The sequence below is a fragment of the Anopheles coluzzii genome, chromosome 2, assembly GCF_943734685.1.
Source record: "Anopheles coluzzii chromosome 2, AcolN3, whole genome shotgun sequence".
NCBI lineage: Eukaryota > Metazoa > Arthropoda > Insecta > Diptera > Culicidae > Anopheles > Anopheles coluzzii.
The window spans coordinates 44,243,528-44,266,012 of record NC_064670.1 but is presented as its reverse complement, the minus strand read 5'-3'; the positions used below and the strand labels follow the sequence as shown (position 1 = coordinate 44,266,012).

Below are 22,485 nucleotides of genomic sequence, written 5' to 3'. Positions count from 1 at the left end.
GGTTATACTCCCTATGAATTAGTTTTTGGTAGGAAAGCTAGGTTACCAACTTCCATATACAAACAAATTGATAGGAAAAGGATGTACTCGGATTATTCTGAAGAGTTAATAAGAAATATTGCAGAGACACATTTCATAGCGAGAGAAAATTTGATAAAGTCAAAAGAGAAGCGTAAATTAATATACGATCAGAACGCAATAGAATGGCAACCTATGTGGGGAGAGATGGTACTCGTCAGAAATAACCAAATAGGAGTAGGGCAAAAGTTGCAAGGGCTGTGGAGAGGACCATACGAAGTGGTTGAAATACCGAGCGACCAAACATGTATAGTAAAGAATGGGAAAAAAATTAGAGAAAGTACACAACAACAGATTAAAAAAATTTAATTCATAAAATGAAAATGGGAAAACAAAAAGAGTAGAAATAGGATAAGGAAGATTCTTATATTCAGATTAGGATTTAGAAACATTAGAATTAGTAGTTTAGGGATTTGAAATCAAGGAAGACATAAATTGTAGGATAGTCTTGGTAGAAAAAGCTTAGTTACCAAAAAAAAAAAAAAAAAAAGTAGAAGTAGGATAGACAAGGGTCATAGGTTAGATTAGGATTAAGATACAGAATACGGGGTTTGAATTTTAGGAAATTATTATTTAGCTGCAGGATAGAGCCAAGATATAGTTAGTTTAGATTTCATTTATAGCTTTAAGTGATTATGTACATTTAGGAAGTAAGGATTATTAAAAAAAAAAAAAAAAAAAAAAAAAAAAAAAAAAAAAAAAAAAAAAAAAAAAAAAAAAAAAAAAGATTATCCCTAACTAGTTCCCTAAGCAACAGTAGCATATAGCCACAAATATCCACACGGCATATCCACACAAGCACGTATCGATGGAAGCAGCATTAAACAGACACAGGCACAAACGAGATATCGAGTTGAAGAAAAAAAACGTAGCACACACCACTAGCACAGGAAACAAACGCTATACGGGTTGAGCTGGTGAGGTTGAGCTAAGACGGTTGAATGATGGTTGAATGATAACTTTGCTCCCCCAGTTCCCAGTCCAAGAAGGCAGCTTATAGTCAGAATTATGCACCTAAAATATAGAAGGCCAATGAATTATTAAGTCACGCGGACGGACTTTACACGTATGTTACGTTGTTCGCACGTGAACGCAGCAGCAAAAAGAGCGATGAAAACGACAGCCCAGCACAAGGAGCGTTCTGACGGAAGTCCCTTCTGACGGCCTAGATCTATCATAAGACACATATAGATCACGAGATAACGATAAGAAATTGCTTGCAAAACAAATCGTACTATATAGTTTTCTTGCAAAACAATTTTCGTTAAAAAAAAAAAGTAAAAGGACATGCAGCGACCTTGGTCGCTACGATTCGCGTAACGTGTAAATGCGACTCGGGTGCTGATAATGAAGTGAAGCGATCGGCACAGATCGATTGGAGAGAGAGATCGTGAACGGCGAAGAGAGATCGGAGAATGGAGACAGAAGCGAGGGCGGAGAGAAGCGGGACTTCGGTGACGGCTTGCGTGTAGTTCGGGTGTGTTTAGAGTGGTGGTTAAATTAATGTAGCGGGAAATAAAAGTTAATAAATAAAGTTAGTTATAATCTCTAAAATATTAATCTTTAGTTGTTTCACTTTTCTAACTAAAATTGCAACCCCTCCTTTTGCACTGGTAGTTCTATCAGCTCTATGTATAGCATAATTGTTGACACAAAAAATAATCTCTGGTTTTAAGAATGTTTGTGTAACGGTCATGATGTGAATGTTGTTCAACTTTAAAAAATGGGCTAGCTCTGTTTTTTTTATTAAGAATGCTATTTGCATTCCAGTTTACGACTCTAATCTTCTCACTCGAATCAATCATCGCGAGAAACAAAATTTGCTGACTACTTCGAAGATCGCTGTGATAACGTCTTGTTTTGATTTACATTTTTGTAAGCGGTTAAACACTTCTCCCACAATTGGGGCTATTTCGTTCGGTGCAAACAGGTCATTGCTACTTGCTGTGTTTCCATTGTAACCATTAAACGGTGTTTGTGTGGGACGGTTAGGTGCGGTCTTGTATCCCGCTACATTATTGGTTTGTTGCAACAGTGGGAAATTGCAACGTGTCACATCAAAACCAGGAGGAATTTTCGGTGATTTTTGTTTTTCTCTTGAAACTGGTCGTTTAGGGCAGCCGTGAAAGCTAGCTGTGTGATTCCCATCACAATTGGCACATTTTAGTTTGTGATCGGGAATTTTGCCATCACCTGTTGACGAACTCGCAGTGAGCGGGCAGTTACGCGATTCATGCTCACCGGCACATTTATTGCATTTCGCCCCATGGTTACAGTTATCTGCTCCATGGCCATACACTTGGCATCTTTTACATTGCATTGGGCCGACTTTTTTTGAGAAATAACTCCATTTTACGATGCAATGCGCTAAGCCTCTGATTTGTTTTAAAAACGACATGTTGATTGATCCAGCAGGAAAATGTAGCAGATATACTGCATGATCGTCATACCGCTTATTTTTGAGCTCAAGCTTTTTGATGCTTGTTGGGAATACGTTTTCTTTGTTTAAAATGTCCTTAACTTCCTCATCAGGCAAATCGATCAGCCCGTGTAGAATAATCTTGGTAGATTTATCCTCCCCTAACTGGTATGAGTGAAAGGAGATATTGGTTGCCTTTAGATGTTTAACCACACATCGAAAATCATTAGTATTAGAGACGTGTACGATTGTCCCCGTATAGGTAGCTTTAGTGGTGTATCGCACTACACCAGCGGCGATGATCAGTTTGTGCACATACGACACAGATGTGCTTTTTATCACGATCGGTGGAATTTTTTGATTCGTTACGCTTTTTGCAGTAGTATTAGTGCTAATGTGTGGTTTTTTAGCACTAGCAGCTTGCAGCTGGTTGATGTCGCTTTCACAATCACTTAGAAGCTCGAAACTATTTTGCGATGGGTCAACACACATACTCTCGTTTTTGAACTTGCCTGCGTTAGGAGAGCTAAGCTTGAGCCGCTTGCTCTTGGTTCTTCCCCTGCCTCCCATTCTTGGAGGAGAGGTCAACGCACATTTATACCTAATTGTAATTGTTTTCTGTTTGGCGCACAGTCCGAAAAATACGTCCTATCTCAACCGAGGCTGATTGGCGAGTGGCGTGGTTGATCAATGCCTAACTAATTGTATATGTGAATTGAAGTTTTATTTAATAGGAATTTGCTTTATACGGTTATAAATCACAACGATTATCGTATAAAAGGTTTTTTTTTTCTTGAACCACGTCAAGTTTCTTTGCTTATAACTGATATTAAAGGCAGTTATTTGGTTCGAATGATACAGAAAAAGTGTAAAAAATGGAGCGATTAATTACCATTTATTAAAGTAACAAAATGTGAGAGTAACAAAAGGCACATGAAGTATAAGAACATGATAGAGCCGTTGGGATTTCGTCATTTTCGTTTTTTCCAACTCCATATTTAATTATCAATCACTACATATTCTAATTATTTCTCCATAATAGCAAAAGGCAGCATTTCGAGATGAACATTTTGTTACGACATTAGGTGACACCCCTATTGCAACGAATAATATCATCTTATCATTGGGAAAACGACAGTTGTCGGTCAGAGGTAGCTTGTATCACTAATGCGCATTGCTATATATGTCTATCCATAGCAGGATTGTCATTCCTGGTTTTGGAGAGTCGGTCCATATGGGAAAACTATAACGGGCATGTTGCTAAGTCGTTGCTAAGACCAGCCAATTTTATCATACGAACGAATGCCATAATTACAAAAAAGAACTTTCAAGAAAAAAATTTAGGTAAAGATCAATTGTTTGAATGATTTTATTAGAATTGCTCTAAAACCAACAAATCAACAATATCTGGCAGTATGTGATAGCATCTATACATTAAATCTATACGTATTATAGTATAAAATAACCAATACGTTTTCTTAGTATAGTACTAAGATAGAGTTTTCATTAACTTATTGTTCTTATTTATAAGTAAATATCAGTGTATGTCTTTAACAAGAGCTTTTTTTACAATCATTTGATTTTGCATCGTCGCATTCTGTTATTTGTTGTGGCATATACTTAAAAGAAAAAATGTTACGCGAAATTTTCTAAAGCTACCTTTCTACTAACGTTAACAATCAACAGCCTTTCTGATATTCATGTAGAGTAGAAACTTGCCGTCATACCTTCCAAATATTCAATCTAGACACGTGTACTCTCGACGCTGTGCAATGCTTGAATGCCTCTGCATTTCGTGACGGTCAATTGAAGTTTAATTGAATTTGATTTTAATTAAAACCCTGAAATTTACTCCAGCACTTGCGTGAACTGAAAGGCGGAAAACGATGGACAAACCGATTTCGTTACTGATACCAGACGTCTCCATTGTAGAGGATAAGAAGAAACTGGAGTATAGCTTTTACGGAACGGGGTTGAGCCGGAGATGTTACAACTTTCCGGCCGTGAGCTTTTTCGTCGGGCTAGAAAGGAGAAGCTCGAGAGGTAGACTGCAGTTCAGGTTGTATTTCCTCTAGCTATTGTTTTCCGCACAATTCAGGTAAAATCAAAGTTAAATAATGGGAAGGGGCTTATTTTTTAAATGCGAACGTCACCATTCTCTACTTTTACTACCTTTTAATCCTTTGAAATCGGATCTGTTGGGTAGGGTTTGAAGTTGACTCCTGAAACTGTTGCGAATGATTGTGTTGTAACAATATTCATTTCTAACGTTGCTGCTTGTGCTTATAAGCCGTAAAATAGCGGATGCAAGAAACATTGTTCGAGAGGGCAAAATAAACCATTTGATCGTTGGTAAATTTGCAGTTCAAATGCGTTTTTTTTTTAAATTTTATCCAACCGTCAGTCGGCTTACAATATGCAACAAAGTTCAAAACCTAATTTTACAGGAAGTTTTTTATTGATTCTTTGAAAGTTGATACAATTTGTCAGTTGTAAAAATATCTAGTTTCTGCATGTCCTTTTATGTTTCATTCCATAAGGTCCATTCACCGTAAAATATATTAAATGCATGGTATTTTATTTTTAAATATTATTTTAACACGTTGAGCTTTCTAATACAAATAATGGGGGCGTTTATGATACTAGCCAGCTTTTTTAAATGGAGTTGGACAGTTGGTGGCTGAAATTATGTAAACACTCCATAGAAAACTACACACAAAACTAGGCTCAGTATTTCATCCAAGATTATTTCATACTAAAAAATATATAAACAAACGCCGATTCGATCGGTTTTGTTTGCAGAAGGATAGATAGATTTTTCAAGATAAATAAGAGTTCTACAGCTCATTTCATACAGAAAAAATAAAACAATACGATTTTAAAATGCATCTTTGTTTGTTCACAAAGGCGGACCGCAACTGTCAAATTGATACAACCCATCGATACAAATTTGTCTTGCATTACAAGGTTGATGCAAGTTGGCTTTTACGACCGTTGGTGCTAGCAATAAAGAATGTGATGAGATCCCGTACGCTTACATAGATGAATGATGAATATTGTTCCACTGACAGGCTGAAATCACAGGTTGTTGGCTGGAAATATAAAACGGGTGAATAACTGTTTTGATGTCAAGGATTTTTTTAAAGAAGATATCTCTATCACGTATACCGTTTGTAAATATATAAGAGCAAATGGAGCAAAGGCAATACAATAATGATGCTTTGATTTAGTAATGATTTCTCCAATGGGTAAAACTACAACAACCAAACCACGTTTTTAAAAGCGTTTCGCAAGATGTCAATAACATATACCACATTTTCAGCAATATTTGTAGTTATAACAATGGTTGGTGTACAGATACACATATTATAAAACTCAAAACAACCAGTATGATATACATTTTTAATCGATTCTATCTGGCAGAACAGTAATACTTACCCACGCAAAAAGGTGTCGACTCAAATCCCGTCACTAATCAACAGTGGAAACTAACTAGAAAAATAAGCGATGCACTTCTAGTGCTTTATCGTTGACACTTAAACCCGTTGGTATATGCCATAAAAAAATCCTAGCGTGAGAAGTTGTCAAACGATGCAAGGAAGCAACACCTGTACACGGCTAACAAGAGAGTGGTTGTGAGGTTGGAAGGTTGTTATGCAGACAGATGGTTATTATGCTCATCGACCACCCAGCTGTGCTGGTATATTCAGCTGGTAGCCTTTAAGGAAAAGTTGTTGGTGTATTCTGGTGTGATCATTATTACTGTTTCTATTTTGTCTTGCATTACAAGGTTGATGCAAGTTGGTTTTAACGACCGTTGGTGCTAGCGATAAAGAGTGTGATGAGATCCCGTACGCTTACATAGGTGTAGTCTATGCCGGTTAGCCGAATTTGTGTGGGTTGGAAACCGCAGTGTTGTTTTCACGCTCCTATGTTAAGATGTGGGTTTATTCCATAGTAGTGTGTTTTTGTTCTGAGACCTGACGTGTGTCTTGCTTTTGACGGGGACAATGCGTTCATGATGGTTCTAATATTAGTTGGTGATAATAGTTTTCTTCATCCCAAACCGTTTTTTAACATGTGTAATCATTTTAGCTGTTGAAATGAGTAATAGCCTTTTAGATATTTTAAAACAGTAAAGTAGTAAAATACATAGCAAAACGTAAACACAAATATTTGTTGCTGATTTGATATGTAGATAAAACCACTTATTAAATTCATAAAAAAATACAAAAATCGTTGACTCACATTTTAATTTACCGATTAAAACAAAATTTTTGACGCTTTTTTAACTTGCCAAAGCCAGCTCGAGGACCGCTATTGTAGCCTAACGAGAACTGTCTATTTTCGGTATGGGTTCACAAAATTCTTTCTTTTCTTTTTTCTTTACTGCATGGAAGCATGGTTTCTTTCAGTGTTGGAATTGTGTGTGTATGAATGTGTGTGTGTGTGTGTATGAAAGACTCAACGAAGGGACCTGTATTCATTCGTGTGACTCGATCATTTGTGAGACGTGACTTGAAGTTCGATGCAGGCTTCTTCTTCGTAGCCTCTTTCCTCCGATCTAGATTAAACAAGAAAAACGAAACAGAGGAAAATAAAGTGTTGACTGACGATAAATAACTTTGCTCTCAAAACCTTAATGAAGATAAGACATCCTATAGGCGATGAATGTTTCTTTTTTGCTTGAAGAGAGCGAACTTATGCAGCATGATAAGGCCGTATTTATGAACACTATTCAAATTGATTAGGAATAAGGAGGTCCTGTGTACCAGGACTGTACCAGTCGTCAACTCGTCCTAAAGACCTAACAATTTGTCCGGCAAGGGTTCAAGTTTAATAAAAACCGCCTAGGTGTAGCAAGGACTCAGTAAGTTAATAAATAAGTCTCTTAAAAGAAAAATAAGCTGGCATTACCGCGTAAGTCGTTAAGCCAAAAAATAAAAAGAAGATATGAGCGTGGTATTTTTAACACGAAAATAGTTTTTCTTCAGTGAAGCGGACAATTAAACATGATATGTGATGGTTTATATTGAATTCAGTACAGATGAGAGCCACCAACAAAACACAATCCGTTGAACCAATCAAAAGGTTTTTCCTGAGATTGCTAAATTTATCCTTGTTTAAATCACTCAACTACCAGGTGAGGAAAATTCATTTTCAAAATTTGTTAAAACTGAAATAAAAATATTTAATTCAGGACAGTATGAAACTTCATTTTTACATTTGCTATGACCTTTTTCGATTGTTTTAAATACTGTTTTGGATTTTCAAATTTAACTGTAGTCAAGTCTTATTTTTATTTTTTTCATTTATCAATATTTTTTAAATTGCACACTATTAAAACTACTATGACCGGAGACTACAGAGTCGAAATCAAAAGAAGGATAATACTATATTAAAAAAAAATCTGCTATCACTTCAAACTTGCAACGCGCATTTCGTTGAGCCCTGTCCATTTCGTTGAGGCCCAAACCTTCCAGTATGTAACTCACAGTTTTATTTACGGAAGAATAGCAAGCAGCTATTTCCAAAAAGCTCCGAAATGACGACCGAACGAACGATGCAATCTTCGTGCTGGTATCGTGGTTTGCATTCGTTACGGATGTGGCTGCTCGGATCCTGACTCATTCGTTTCATCATCGGTATCCTGTCGACTACCTCAGTCAGCTGGTAGAAATAGTCCACGTTGAACGATATGTTGTAGGTCCTCATCTTACCGGTGAGAAGCCACGCGCCAGTTAGTGAATGAACGTTCCGATTGTCGGATGGGTTGACGTCCACAGTTTCTCGCATACACCCCCTAGTTGAAAGTGTGTGCGTAATTGTGTAACGATACCAGTCGAGTATTTGTGTCCCCGAATGTGTATGGAGAAGTGTATGTCAAATACGTATCTAAGTGAGTGTATTAAATCAGTCTTTGAGAATGAACGCATCCTTCAAAATAGTGATAAAGCTATGTTTGTTGGGTTGCATCACAATGCTCCGTGCTTTCTAATGGACAATTAATCGTTTAGTGCCGAACTCGACACATATGATAACCCGATTCGTGCACTTATCTACTTGACAAATTGTTATTTGACCTCTTTATCTTGATTCAAGTTTAAATAATAAAATTAGAGTCCGATATTTGGAAGGACAAATGTGCCGAGATTTCGATAGATAGCAGAAAAACAAATTGAACTCATTATTGAAAAGGCGGATTCAAGCGTCCTGTAAATGTTGAGTGCTCGAGGGTTGTGGGAGGTTTGGTATGAATTGCGCGAATCCGTACCCACTGTAAGATGTATAACCAATGTGATATGACTTATAATCCACGTGCCCACAAAGTCAACAGGGCCACTGGCAGCCGCTCAGTCTGCTAACCGTCTGTTACTGTGTATGGCGGCTTTCTGAGCTTACGGTGGAGCGCCTGGTACGCATATCATGCATCTCGAAGACATTTTCCGGCCGGATACCTTTGTTCTACGACACTCGCTCACTGCGTACGAAAGCCATCTTAGTATTGTATACGACCGTATGGTAACTTCCTGTTTTTACGCGGATGGTTTGATATGGACAGAGATAAAACAAATGTTTTTAGTGTGTTGTACCACTTCCAGTTTTCCTCGTGTTTAACTCCTCATTTCAATATCGATAGCACTTTGCGTCCTTCGCAATGATGGTCTATTGTGATGTTTATTTATTTAGCACACATTCACATTCACACATACACACTTGCGACACAAAAGACTAGTGGACGTGTGACAGTTGCATTCTTTGTTTGTATAATTTTTTTTGTATCTTTTCTGAGTGTTTTTTCCTACCCCTAAAGGAAACGAAAACAGAATTTACATCTTCTTCCCACAAAACGTGAACACTGGTTAATGCGTGCAAGTTATTTGGCAAACCAAAACAATGTGTTGTGCAGATCGCGCCCTGAACGTTTTCAGTGATAGCCTGGAACACTATAAACTAAGGTGAACACGTCCTATGCAAAAAACAGATACTCCCAAACAAGCACAAAAAACAATCAAGTTACTCCCGCAGATGCGCTACTCGGTCTATTGATGCAGAAAGTAAAGAACACACTACACTGAACCAACGCAACAACCACTATTCATGCTAACAGAGAGGTTAAATCTGCATCGATAGCTCACCTCTAGATCAGATGTGCTTGTGCGTTTGAACATGCGATCGCTCCAAACGGGCAGTTGAAACAATAGAAACAGTATACCAAGGGCATGAACACCGGGAATGCTGTCAAACCACCGATAACAGCGTTTTCGGGGAGACTTTGTTGGCAACCTTAATGGGATGCAGCTTGGTATGTGTGTGCCGTATTTGCGATAAAAAAACACCTCAACCCAACGAGTCGAATACCGGCGTGATTGGGGAACAGGGAACGCTCTATTCAACAAACTTTTAAAATTGTTTTCCTTCTTTTTTTACTTTGTTTCATTGGTGTGGCCACTGGTGTTGGTTGCTGCGGTTCTGATCGTTCAAGCGTATATGCCCGTTGTGGCATTTTTCCCCGTTTTACATTCCTTTATTCCATCCTTTCAACTATGTCCGTATCCTGCTCCCATGTTTAATTTCCTGCTTTAACATAGTTATAGAGGTTTTGGCTGGATAGTAACAGTTTCACCTGCATTTGCCCGCGGAGCTTCAGACGGTGACAGCGCCGTTGGGTCTAAAGAGTGTCCTGCTAAAAACATTACGGTTGTTGGTTATCCTCATCGCTTTTTTCAGCATGTTTCCTCTATGCAAGGGATACAAAAAAGTGCCACATAAAATAAAACCATCCACCAAGCACGTTCACACCTTGCCAACACAAGGAAATACAAACACATCAACCGCAAAGAGACAATGTAGGCGAGTAATAGCAGCGAGTAGAATGCACACATCGTGCACTATGTTCAACGAACTGGACAGCATCCGGCATACGTTGAGAAAGGTTTTCACCCGTGTTTCGAATGTATGTCACACGGTGGACAGTGTGGTGTGCTGTGTTGAAATCGCTTCATCCTAGTAGAGTTTGGTGTGCACAAAGTACTAAACTTCACACACCACTACAAATGTGACCGAATACTGTCGCAGTTTGACCAGGGTGGTTTTTGGCCGTCGTTTTGCAAAAGGTGATAATTCACCCCGATATGCCGGTATCGTTATCTGGCCTGCAACTTTTTTTTTCTTTTCAATGCACTGCAGCACAACCACCGTCTTTATTAGCGTGCAAACTGTGATAGAGGAACGCAAAAAGCAACTACAAATTGAAGATAAGAGAGAACCAATGCAAAATATTGTATACCTTTCTCTTCCTGTATTTTTTCCGTTGATGTTCATTTGGTGTTTGTTTTTGTACAATTAGCCTTTTAACTACTTACTGATTTTGTTTCCGAAATCGTTGTCTTTTTTATTTTCCATTTGGCTGGAAAAAAACTAAATACACATTAAATATAAAAATGTTCCTTGTCCATAGCATAGCATGCAATGCTTTGCACTCATTGAATCTAAAAGCTCACTTAATCAAATCATGTTGTGTAGACTATTTTGTTTCGAAAAACTCATTCAAAAATCATTTCACCAACTCCATAATTTGAAACTGCAACCAACCAGAACTCAACACGACGAAATGTTTAACTACCGTTCCCTTCATATGAATTTAGTGGCATGTAAGAAATACAATTCTTATCTCACTACAAAATCACTCGAGATGTGGAATTATCGGACACAATTATTCTGTTTCTGTCTACAAAACGCTCCTTCCATTGTTAAAAAACAATAACAATAAACCCTTCTAAATATGTTCCAATCAAAATTCAAGTAACTTAAAAATTATTCATAAAATTATATTACTTTTCTTTATTACAGTTGTTTATGTAACACGCCTACAAATCATTGGTAGTTTTAAGGTTCCAAAACAATAAAACCCTAAAGAATACTGAGTACGCCGGATTCAAGCTTGACAACGACAGTTTCATACTTTACAAGATCAGAATAGAACTAACTGCGTCCAATTGAGGGTTTACGACGCCAAAGTCACACTTGACGAAAACCGATAACTAGTTTACAATAGTGAATTGGATACGAAACCCCTATAAGCTTATGGCAAAGATTTATACTGATTGTTTTGATGCTTAACAAGTTAATGAAATATCTTGTGCTAATGGATCGTTATCATGTGCCAGTGGCTCGAAAATAATAAAATGTAGGAGTGTAGTTCATTTTTTTTCAATTAAATATTCACCTGATTTTAATTGACAATTAAGGTACAGAATCTTAACTAAAAACGGCTTAGAAATGAATTAAAAATCATCTCACTTACACTTGGATAAAGGAGTCATAAAAATGAGTTTAACCGAATTCGATTCAATGGCAGATACAAGCAGCAATTAAAACAAAGCTCACTAATACGATCTGTAAAAAACCACGTATACTTCAGATTATATATTCCTCAGAATCAAAATCATTCAAATAGATTCAACTGAATTTTGGATATGCTATTCAAAATCATTGTCATATAAAATTCGAAAAACTTTCAAACTGAAATATTTGAATGATTATACTGAATTTGTAAATTTAAGAATCAAACGATACGCAACAGTGCACTGAAGTTAGGAAATAAGATATATTTGCAGCAACTCATTTAAGTGAATGTTTGAAATAGTGAAAGTCTCTCTCTTTTTTTTTCTCTCTCTCTCTCTCTCTGCTCGCATATTTGGGTAATTTTCTGTCTAGTGCAATGAATCGGTCGTATTTTCGACAATGTTGTCAACGGCTATGGAATTTTGTGAGACTCGATTTCGTTGGATGCGATTTTGCTTTGCAGGCAAACTGAAGATTGTTAACATACAATGGTGTTGAATAATTTATGCAATTACAGCTCCCATCAGCTGCAGATGCAGCATCACACCTGCATCAGACCACCGCACCACGCTTCATGCGACGGTCATCATTCCTACACAAGCGTTGCGTGTATTTTCTAAGGCACTAGCACGAAAGTACACACACACAAAGGACACAGATGCCGGTCACTGTGCGACTTTAAACAGGGATCCTTGTTGCGTTGTATCAAGTATACGGGGTTTTGACTACAAAAGAAACAGGTCCTTCTTTCAAAATTTTCCTTTTCATGTGTTGCATGCTGATCATTGACTGCTTCTAGTTGGAAAGTAATGTACACTAAGATCGTTATTGTTACACTTTCCTTTGTACTTACCTTTCGTCATGCAGCATCTCTTAATTGTAAAGTTTTCATTTCAATTCCTTCAATGTATGTTCCGTCTAAGTTAAACAGATGACCTAAATCCACTGCAGCACTTGTAGCAAGCAATGTGATATAACCGTGGAAATCAGGAACGGTACCCTCACTCTTTCAGACTAGATTACAATCAATTATTAAAAGAGTAAATTATGAAAGCTAGTATCGAATCATCTGTGTACACAGCCGTAGATATTATGATGCAAGAACTGCTCAATTAATGATTTTGAGAGACTAAAGTGTGTTTGATTTGCCACACACACACAGTTGACAGTTTGTGGCTGAAATCATGTCAACACGCCAATCTAGCCTGACATTTTCCGCCTAAATTATTTCAGCAGGAAACATATGTAAACAAATTGAAGCTTGTTGGCTACAAATAGAAAATGGAATGAAACGGATATGAAACCATTTTAAAGGAAATCATTTAGAATGATTGATTTTGAGTTGCGAATAATTTGGAACAAGAAGTTTAAAAAAAAAGTTAAACAAATCAATCTACTGCATAATAAATTGATTTATAAAAGACAGATTTACATCTTTAGAACTTAATTCGTTGAAAGCACTGACTTTTTATTAAGTCTGTTTTAACTTACATAATTGTGTTGTTGATGGAGATATCATCTTGTAAAGATGCGACAAGTTATACATTCAATAATCTCTGAAAATAATCAAACGAATAGTAGAACCAACGTTTAAAAACAAAAATAATTGAAATAACGAAGAAACAAGTTTGCATGCCTCCAGCACTTCTAAACAATATTTTGGTACGTGGCGACTTTGAAAAATGTTTTTTTCCTTATTCGTTTCACAAAGTTTTTTGCTTTCACAAACTGAATGAAAAGACGTGATCGTTAGGATTTTGTTTGTCCTATGAGGATTGGCGGAAACACATGATCTTGAGCCATAGATGCAAAAAAGAAGCAGCAAGTTGGGAATTATTTCTTTCTTCTTCTTTGAAAGTTGTCTCTTATTGCCAGAAACTGCAGTTAAACTCAATACTTTCATGCAGTATGTTATAATTTTTAAGTTTATCCCCCAACAATTTTATTTCATGACTGCTTCTTACAGCTGTTGCAAAAAAATTGTTATAACATTTTGCGTATTTGAAGACGAGATTTATAAAATTGTTACTGAAGTGTGGGATAGCAAATCGATCGATCGATTAAGAATAAAAACTACGTATCATCTGCTCCATGTTTAAGTAAGGAGATAAGTTGAACTATAGGAGTATTAAAGAGTTGAATACTGCCTGTAAAATCCTGCATTCCTGATCCTGCAGGATTGCCTTGTACCTCACGTTGAAAAGATTGTTGGAAACTATCAAAGAGGATTCCGAAACGGAAAAATAACCACCTATGTTTACCATGTCTTTACCATGTTGCAGATCTTGGAGAAGATGGCAGAGTACAGACACCACACGTATCATCCCTTCATTGACTTCAAAGCCACATATTATAGCATAGCCAGGGTAAAACTATACGTCACTATGAGCTCTTTTGGAGTCCCGGCCAGATTGATAAAGCTAGTTAGAATGACTATTACGTCACTTGCCAGGTGAAGGTGGATGGAAAATACTCAGGGCCTGACGTACAGAAAGGTGAATGCACTTTTGAAGTCGTCCCAGAATTCACCTATCTTGGGTCAAAGGTCAGCAACGACAATAGCATGGTAACTTAGTTGCGCACAAGGAGGCTGGCTACCAACCGGTCATTCTACAGTCTGAGATAGCCAGTTCACCTCAAAGAACCTGTCGCGACGGACGAAGCTGGGACTATATAGCACTTAAATAGTACCGGTATTCACATACGCCTCTGAGACATGGACACTGTCCAAATCTGACGAAACCCTCTTGGCCACGTTTTAGAGGAATATGACATTACGAACAATTTTGCTACAGAGCGAGATAGTACTATATCAGTTACATATTAAAATGTGACTGTAAAACTATATAAGGGGGCGTCCATAAATTACGTAACGCTCAAAGGGGGGGGAGGGGGTTCCCTGTAGCGTTACGGTTTGTTACATAGGGGAGAGGGGGGGTTCACATTCTGTTACGTAACGTAATACAATCCTATCACTGGTCACTGACAAATGATCGCCCACCTGGGTAAGTTTTGCACTTTTATTTCTTTATATTTTTTGATAGGGAATACGTTTTGCTAAACGAGCATTTGAGAATGCATGCTAGCCAAGGAGAAGGGAAAAAAACCTTACTTCAGAACAAAAGAATGATGATAGGTTTAAAGAAGTAATACACAAACATAATGAAGATGCCACATGGAATGAAGAAGATGCCAATGTAATCGAAACAGATAGTGTTCCCATCATAAACATTACTGAACAATTGAAGCCAATCTGGCAAGATGTCTAAAAATGCTCAACATATATATTATGCGTTTCTTTAATTATAAATTTTTCATCTAACTTTCCTTTCATTAATTAAACATTAATTTTAATTAAACATTAATTAAAACAACTCTGCATACTTTATAAAAGCAATCAAATAAAAAAATATAAACCCATATTTTTTTGTATTTGTTGATGCAAAACCAAATAAAGGGGGGGTGTTCGATCATGCGTTACGTAATTTTGGAAGGGGGTCTCCTCCAACGTTACGTTTTGTTACGATAGGGGGGGGAGGGGGTCGAAAAATCCCAATTTCAGCGTTACGTAGTTTATGGACGGCCCTTAATAAATTTTGACTGGCGTTGGAAAATGTTTTGCCATTTATACATGCAAATTATTTTTCTGAAAATATCGTGTGAAGTAAAAAGTAAACCCTCATTTGTTTTAAACACAGACACTCTAACACGAAACAAATTGCAAGCAAAGGAGGGACTGATAGAGGTTGCAAACCGCAAGCAAAAGAGGAATCATGAACAAATGCAGTAAAACATCACAATGGAAATTTATTCCTATCAGTTTACAGCTGGTGTGACTGCAAGGTATGATATGGTAAGGTAACTGATTATACTGATAAAAAATACAGATCTTCTCGGACAAGGAAGGGTCGGCTCGACGAAGTGGAAGTTAAACGAGAGTGAACGGAGAAAATCCAAAGACGACAGCTAAATTTCTAAATTGAGCTGATTGTGAAAGGATGCTTACGACGAAAAAAAAATTATAGGTATAAGACGATTGCGCACGACAACTAAATTAAGTCGTTTTTCTAACCATTGCTAAGAAATGTACAAGAGACTTTGCTGCAACCTTATCTTGCAGCTCTTAAGACATGGCTAAAAGCGTGTGGTTTAAATTTGTTGTGACAGTTTTTAAATTTCTTGTGGTTTGATGCTACTTTGTTCGAACGAATATATCACCAATCAGGGTCATACGTGAGTCAACCTTTCTGGGATTTCTGTAGAATGGTCCTTGCTGTCGCATTTCTTATTGATTGATTGAGCTGCAAGCACATGCTCGAGGATAAAAAGTTGGTGGTTCACGATTAACAAGAAGAATGTTCGTCAACAAAAAATGTAAAGGATATTTATTTATGATTATATCGTAAAAACGCAAAATTCGAAAACATATTGTAAACCTCTATATTTTTGTTAAACTTATTAAAATGCTCCATTTCTATTCCGTAAACATAATTTCTTCACAATCTAATTATATTCAACAACTGCTTCAATATGTAATTTAGTCATAAAAACTTTTCATGTATTTGTTTCGTACAGTGACAGTAACGAAAACATTTTAATATTTTCGTAGACGCAACTCGTTTCTTCTTTGCATTACTTTTCTCTTAATATTTGATCTTGCATCTTTGTAATAGCAATCGCTTACTTTTATGATAATTTTACAGTTATGTCTTTTCTTGAAAGTACATTTTAGTTTTTCCTTCGCTGTTCCCCCGCATTCCTCGTGTTGCATAAAATGTAAAAAATAGAATTTCCATATCGTTTTGGTGTATCAAGAGTTGGAAGCTTCAACTGGGGCTAGTGTACAGTGAATGAAAAAAACCGTATCCTTTGCATCGTCCCAATTTTTTGTTGGTGTTATCTTGTAGGCTACATCAAATGTCTAAACTGGCGAACGGATTTTTCTATAATAGTCTCGCCATTTTGCTATGTTTGGCTGAAAAATATTCTTCATACAAACGCATTGAAATCGGTTGTCTATTGTGCATTTGTTATAACTAGTATCTGTATTTTTTATTTAACGGTATTATTTTGAAAATTTACGATATTAGTATAATATCTTTTGAAATCGCTCTCGTATTAGTGGTAATCCATGCTATGAAAAGTTGATTGTTAAAGCACTACATGATATTTTGAAATAATTTAAAGCACCCTAATCATAAGCACCTTTTTAATATCATCACAGCAACAATAAAATACACATATTCATATAAAACACTCATATTTTGCTCCAAAATACTATTTGCCATAATAGCTGTAAAATGTTTATTTGTCCATTCTGCGTGTGAACAATGCATTTGTTTATCTAAATAGCAACATGGCTGACACATATTGGAAACATCAATCAACAATCATATCAATAAATCTGCATTCCATTGACCTAAAGACTAGTTTTAAACACCACATAATTTTAGAAAGCATTTGGGAGGATTTTTAACTTTTAAAAAAAACTTTATGTAACGATAGCACCCGAAGTATGATGTACGCTGATTACATGGTTTCCTGATTACATGGATTACATGGAGGTATATGGTTTCTTAATTTCAACGATAACAGGAAAATCTTATTAAAACACTTTTTTGTTCTTTGGACACAATATATTTCATTAACAGATTAATAGTAACGAAAAATCTAAAAAAGACATTTCCTGTGGAATTCTAAAACATCATCCCAAATTGAAATTATGTATGCATCATATATTATAACTAATAATTATTATGGGGGATAATATCACCCACTACAAATACTATGACAAGAAAATTTAGTTTATTATGCCCAGAGTTTCCTTAATTTAAGATTCAACATGTGTTTAATTATAAATATTAAACATTTGGTTTTACGGCTCAAGTCTCAAATAAAAAGTCCGAAAATAAATTTAAGAATTTAGTATTTTTTCCCCTGAATATCATACTATATCTCATCAGTTGAATGTACCATTTATTCTGATTGTCACAGTTTATTTCCTAATACAACTTCCAGTAATTCGTTATAGTGGAAAATTAGTAGGATTTTACAGGAGCCAGGGCAAATAGTACGTGAATCTTCAGGATTTTATACCTAAACACTGCTCAGTACGTCGACTTTAAATCAATACTTTCAATTGCATTATGCGTCATTCCAAATGCATATATATATGTGATTTCATTAAAAAAAAATTCAATGCCATTCTATCAATGTTTTTTTGTTGTTCTCCTGATAATAATAGTTCACGTTGTAATTGATCTTTGACGGTCAGATTCACTTTTTGTGTTTCTTTGTACCTATGACAGTGGCTAAAGACGTTATCTTTCACTTTTTGTGTTTCTTTGTACCTATTACAGTGGCTAAAGACGTTATCTTTGCATTACACTACTCTTCTGTATGTTCACACAACATGAGATACTTAGTCAGGTAGCTACGACCATGTCTTATGGTTATGTAAACCTCAGTCACACCATTGTATTCATCGATACATCAAAATTACTGAGTGTCGATATTTATAGTGTTTGCAAAATCCTTCAACAATAACCCATCATCACATAAACCAAAATCCAACGGGTGATGGTGGTTTTCTATGATGATCGATGAGTTTTCACTTCTTTGTAATGGAATCCTCCCCTTGCATATACTATCACACGATTATGCATCAACCATTAAATTCATCATAACGTAACCACAACATCCTTCACCTCCATCTCTGTGTGCCTCATGTAATTTTTGTCAAAAATTTTGACCCTTTTTTAAAGCCTATCATTTTTCGTTTCCTTCAATTCGTCTCTTGCTATTGCTCCTTTCTCCTTTTAACACACTATCTTATATTCTCAGCGAAAGTTGAAGGTTGCTTCATTTCTCTCTCACTTTGCTATATTTCCCGTAGTCTCTGAGTCGTTGAAGGAAAAATGTGAAACTTACGGGTCGATTTTATCCTAACTGGTTTGAAGCCTTACCCCTCTATGAACATTATGACTAGAATGCGGGGTGAAAAATAATGCTCACTTTGCCTGTTCTTTTTTATCAATCCTCTGTTGAACTGGTTGAACTTTTTTGCTGCCCACACTTACGAGACCGAAATGGCAAGAAATGTGTTTGCGATTTATTGACACAAATTGGTTGGCATCGTTAACTGGGCGATGAAAGAAGGCTGGAGTGTGAGTTAGGTGTATTGATGTGAGGTATTTTATTGATACTTCCGTTGATAATTTCATTTCATGACCACAAACCATCGGTCATGATATCGGTCGAAAGGTTAAAGGTTCTTCGCGTGTGAAGGAAGGTGGGTGGAAGTGGATTGAAACCGATATCTATTCAATTTATTTACTGTATCGAAAATCAACTGTTGATTTGTAGAGCTGCTTCGATTCAATCGTTTTAGATAAATACTATTCATTTACTTTTTACAGGTATATTCTGGGATATCCGATAGCACTTATACGCTTGTTAGGAGATACGAGGTTTTTTAGATTTGACAGTTCTTCAAGCAAATAATACTGATTTGACTCATCAATTGGCCAAAGAAAAGAAAATTCCCTGATGTTTTTAAAAACCTTTTAAACATGCATTAAACAGTTATCTGCAGTCAGACTCATCTCATCTCACCTACCACTTCAAGCAAAATTATACAAAATTTATCTATATTTTGACAAAAAACGGATGGTTGATTCATTTTATTGAACCCTGGCGATTAACCCGCGATTAACCTTTAACACTTACTGCATACAGTGGTGGACGCTCTTCCTACCATGAAGATTAGGCACGGTTTATTTTGGTAGGTACAATTTTGCAAAGACAAAACGGATTCAAGCACATTACTTTTATTAAAGCAAGATGCAGTATAAACCATACATTCCAGCTATTCATAATATTGATTTTGTTAATACTGCAACAACCATAAGAAACTGTACCGAATCTGACCGTTGTGCAATCGAAGACGACAAATGTGTTATTGGACAGCGTAGTTTATACCATCTGACCTGTAATCAAGTGGTAGACAGTGATTCATAACAATGGTTAATGCTATAAATAAGTGGACAGTTGTAAACCCTGTAAGGTGAATTAAATAACATTTCGATAGTTGAATACCCTGAATCATGTTTTTCAATCGTACTCAACCAAGGGTAATGTAGCACAATTTGTATTAATTCAAACTCATTTATCTAAAAACGTTCTTTCAGCTTACACATTTTAGCGGTGTGGACAACATTTATTTTTCGCTTGGTAGTTTTTCTCCGCCCGCCAATTGAAAAACTTTTTCCATCAAGATTTTTTCGGTCAATACTATTATGACCTTCATACACAAGTAGCGGCTTTTGGTCTGCAGAAAAAAAGGATGGAAAATAACACGTTTTGGTCGTGCAATGAAGAAATGGTTGAACAAAAAGAGAACGGAAAAGAATGTGAACATCGAAAAGCAATTGGAATTAAAAATGGCATTTCAATAATTGGAACCACGGTTGCAGACCAAAACCACCAACTGTAATTGATGGAAGACCACAGGCGAGATAGGGCAAAGATGTTAAAGACATGAACAAAAATAAGTGAGAAAAACAACATACTTTCAATGGTTGCAGACGTTTGGGGGTGCCTTCTTTTGTGTTTCAAAACGTTGCACCAATTTCTCACCGGAAGCCATCAACTGATGATTATGAGGTCGGCAACGTTACGGATGATTGAACACACTCATATACAAGCACACGAGAGAACCACTGGAAAACACTCGTACCTGTGCAACGTTAACGTCGGTGTGCTTCTGTACCGAATTTTGTGTCGCACACAAACATAAATCCTGCCTCAGTGCACTTAGAGTTGAACCATGGCACGTTTTATTGCATCGTCATATGTGGTGTAGAAAACGAACATTTCGTATTGAACAACAAAACTGATAAAAATGTCACCCAAAGGGAATCGAAACTGCCATTGACAGTCGGTACCTAATGCTAGCTAAGAAAAGTGTCAATCCTTTGCACTGGGATTCAAAGAGTTCAATTTCTTCAAAACTCTAGTCGTTCGAACTGTGGATGGAAGGTGAGTTTAATCTAAACTCTCTTTCACTCACATAATAAGATTTCACCATACTAGCTTAAATTTCTAGTCAGCCCTTCCCTGTTTATCTCCACTTTATCCACCTTGTGCTATAAAACCCGAGTCAAGTCGCAGTAAACGAGGTGCTAGTAATAAGCACTACTTCAGGTTTAGCTCGCTTCTACAACTAAAAAAGGACGATGTGACTGTTAGTGAACCGGAAAACAAAAGTAACAAAAATAACATTGACCAAGCTTCCGTTATTATAACGCACATAAACCAACTCAATCAACCCCTCGTTTATGGACGAAAAAGTCGGCTATGAAGTCAGCAACCCTGGGGCGGCTAATGGCTATCGGCACAGCATGGTTTTGATGTTTGTGTGCACGTATTACGTGTTGTTACAAAAAGAAGTTGTGGGTGATGTGTGGTTCGAAAGTGGTCGTAGCGCATACCGCATTGAAGTAGACAACAAAACGAACTCCTTCTTTTTTATTTGATCATACCGTGCTTTAGATTTAACAGCGAGCAGCCTATGTGCATTGTGAAAGAGCTAATTCGCTAAAATACTTGTTTGCACAAATATGCGCGCAGTAGGCATTTGTTAGTATTAAAACATTTCACTCAACACACTTTGTTCGCGTTGTATAGAATGTAACATGCATGTAACAGAGTGATAAGGTTAGACATTAAAGTACGAATATTAAAAAAAAATAATAGAAAAGGTTTGCCTATCGCTCTCTGCAGCCTTGTTCCCTACTTTCGTTCCTTTGTTATTGAATACCTTTTCCGAATTTCTGCCTTCTCGGCCTCATAAGCACTCACACACAAACGCGATTGGTATCCACCGTGTTGTGGCCACGATCGGATTCGTCCAATCGTTTCCTCACTCGCTGTACGTTTCGCCTATGGTACTATTCGCCCACTGTACCAGTTATCGCTGCATGGCTCGCTTATGCTCGTTTAGTAACACTATGGTACTATTCGCCCACTGTACCAGTTATCGTTGCATGGCTCGCTTATGCTCGTTTAGTAACACTTCTTTTATTACTAAAACCATTTATGCTACAACTAATTTTATCTTTGTTATTTAAAACTTTCTTAACAAAATTTTAAGTTTTTAACCTACACAATTGGACCGATCTGGTGGTACAGTCGTCAACTCGTACGACGTAACAACATGCCCGTCATGGGTTCAAGTCCCGAATAGACCGTACCCCCATACGTACGACTGACTATCCTACTATGGGTAATCAATAAGTCAATGAAAGCCACACCTATATATCATTGGTACTGGCAGGCCTTGACCGAGAACGGTTGTTGAGCAAAAGAAGTAGAAAGATACTAGGGCAATGGGAAACTATCTTTACTATGTGATGTTACCTGTTACACCTCACAGCATCTGCAAAATTAATAGCAATCGTTTTGCCAGGCTACTGCATATACATGAAAAACAACTACAGCTTTTTGTATATAATTCCTTCTTCATGTTTCGCATGTTTGTATAGCCTGTTTATTTCCCTCACCAGCAATGGAGGCGCCCAGCCGTTAGTGCATCGTCGCATATCTGTCTCGTCTATCTCCGTCAGGCATTTCGCATGATC

The 22,485-nt window shown here is 36.8% G+C and overlaps 1 long non-coding RNA gene across 1 annotated transcript in view; it reads left to right on the top strand.

The window, feature by feature from the left end:
- The first annotated feature begins 8,169 nt into the window (after positions 1-8,169).
- The window catches only part of LOC120952751 (uncharacterized), a 34,797-nt gene continuing 20,481 nt past the window's right edge, over positions 8,170-22,485 (top strand). Inside the window, exons 1-2 of the long non-coding RNA XR_007451867.1 lie at positions 8,170-8,396; positions 12,363-12,509. This is a non-coding gene — a long non-coding RNA (uncharacterized LOC120952751). The remainder of the gene's footprint in view (positions 8,397-12,362; positions 12,510-22,485) is intronic.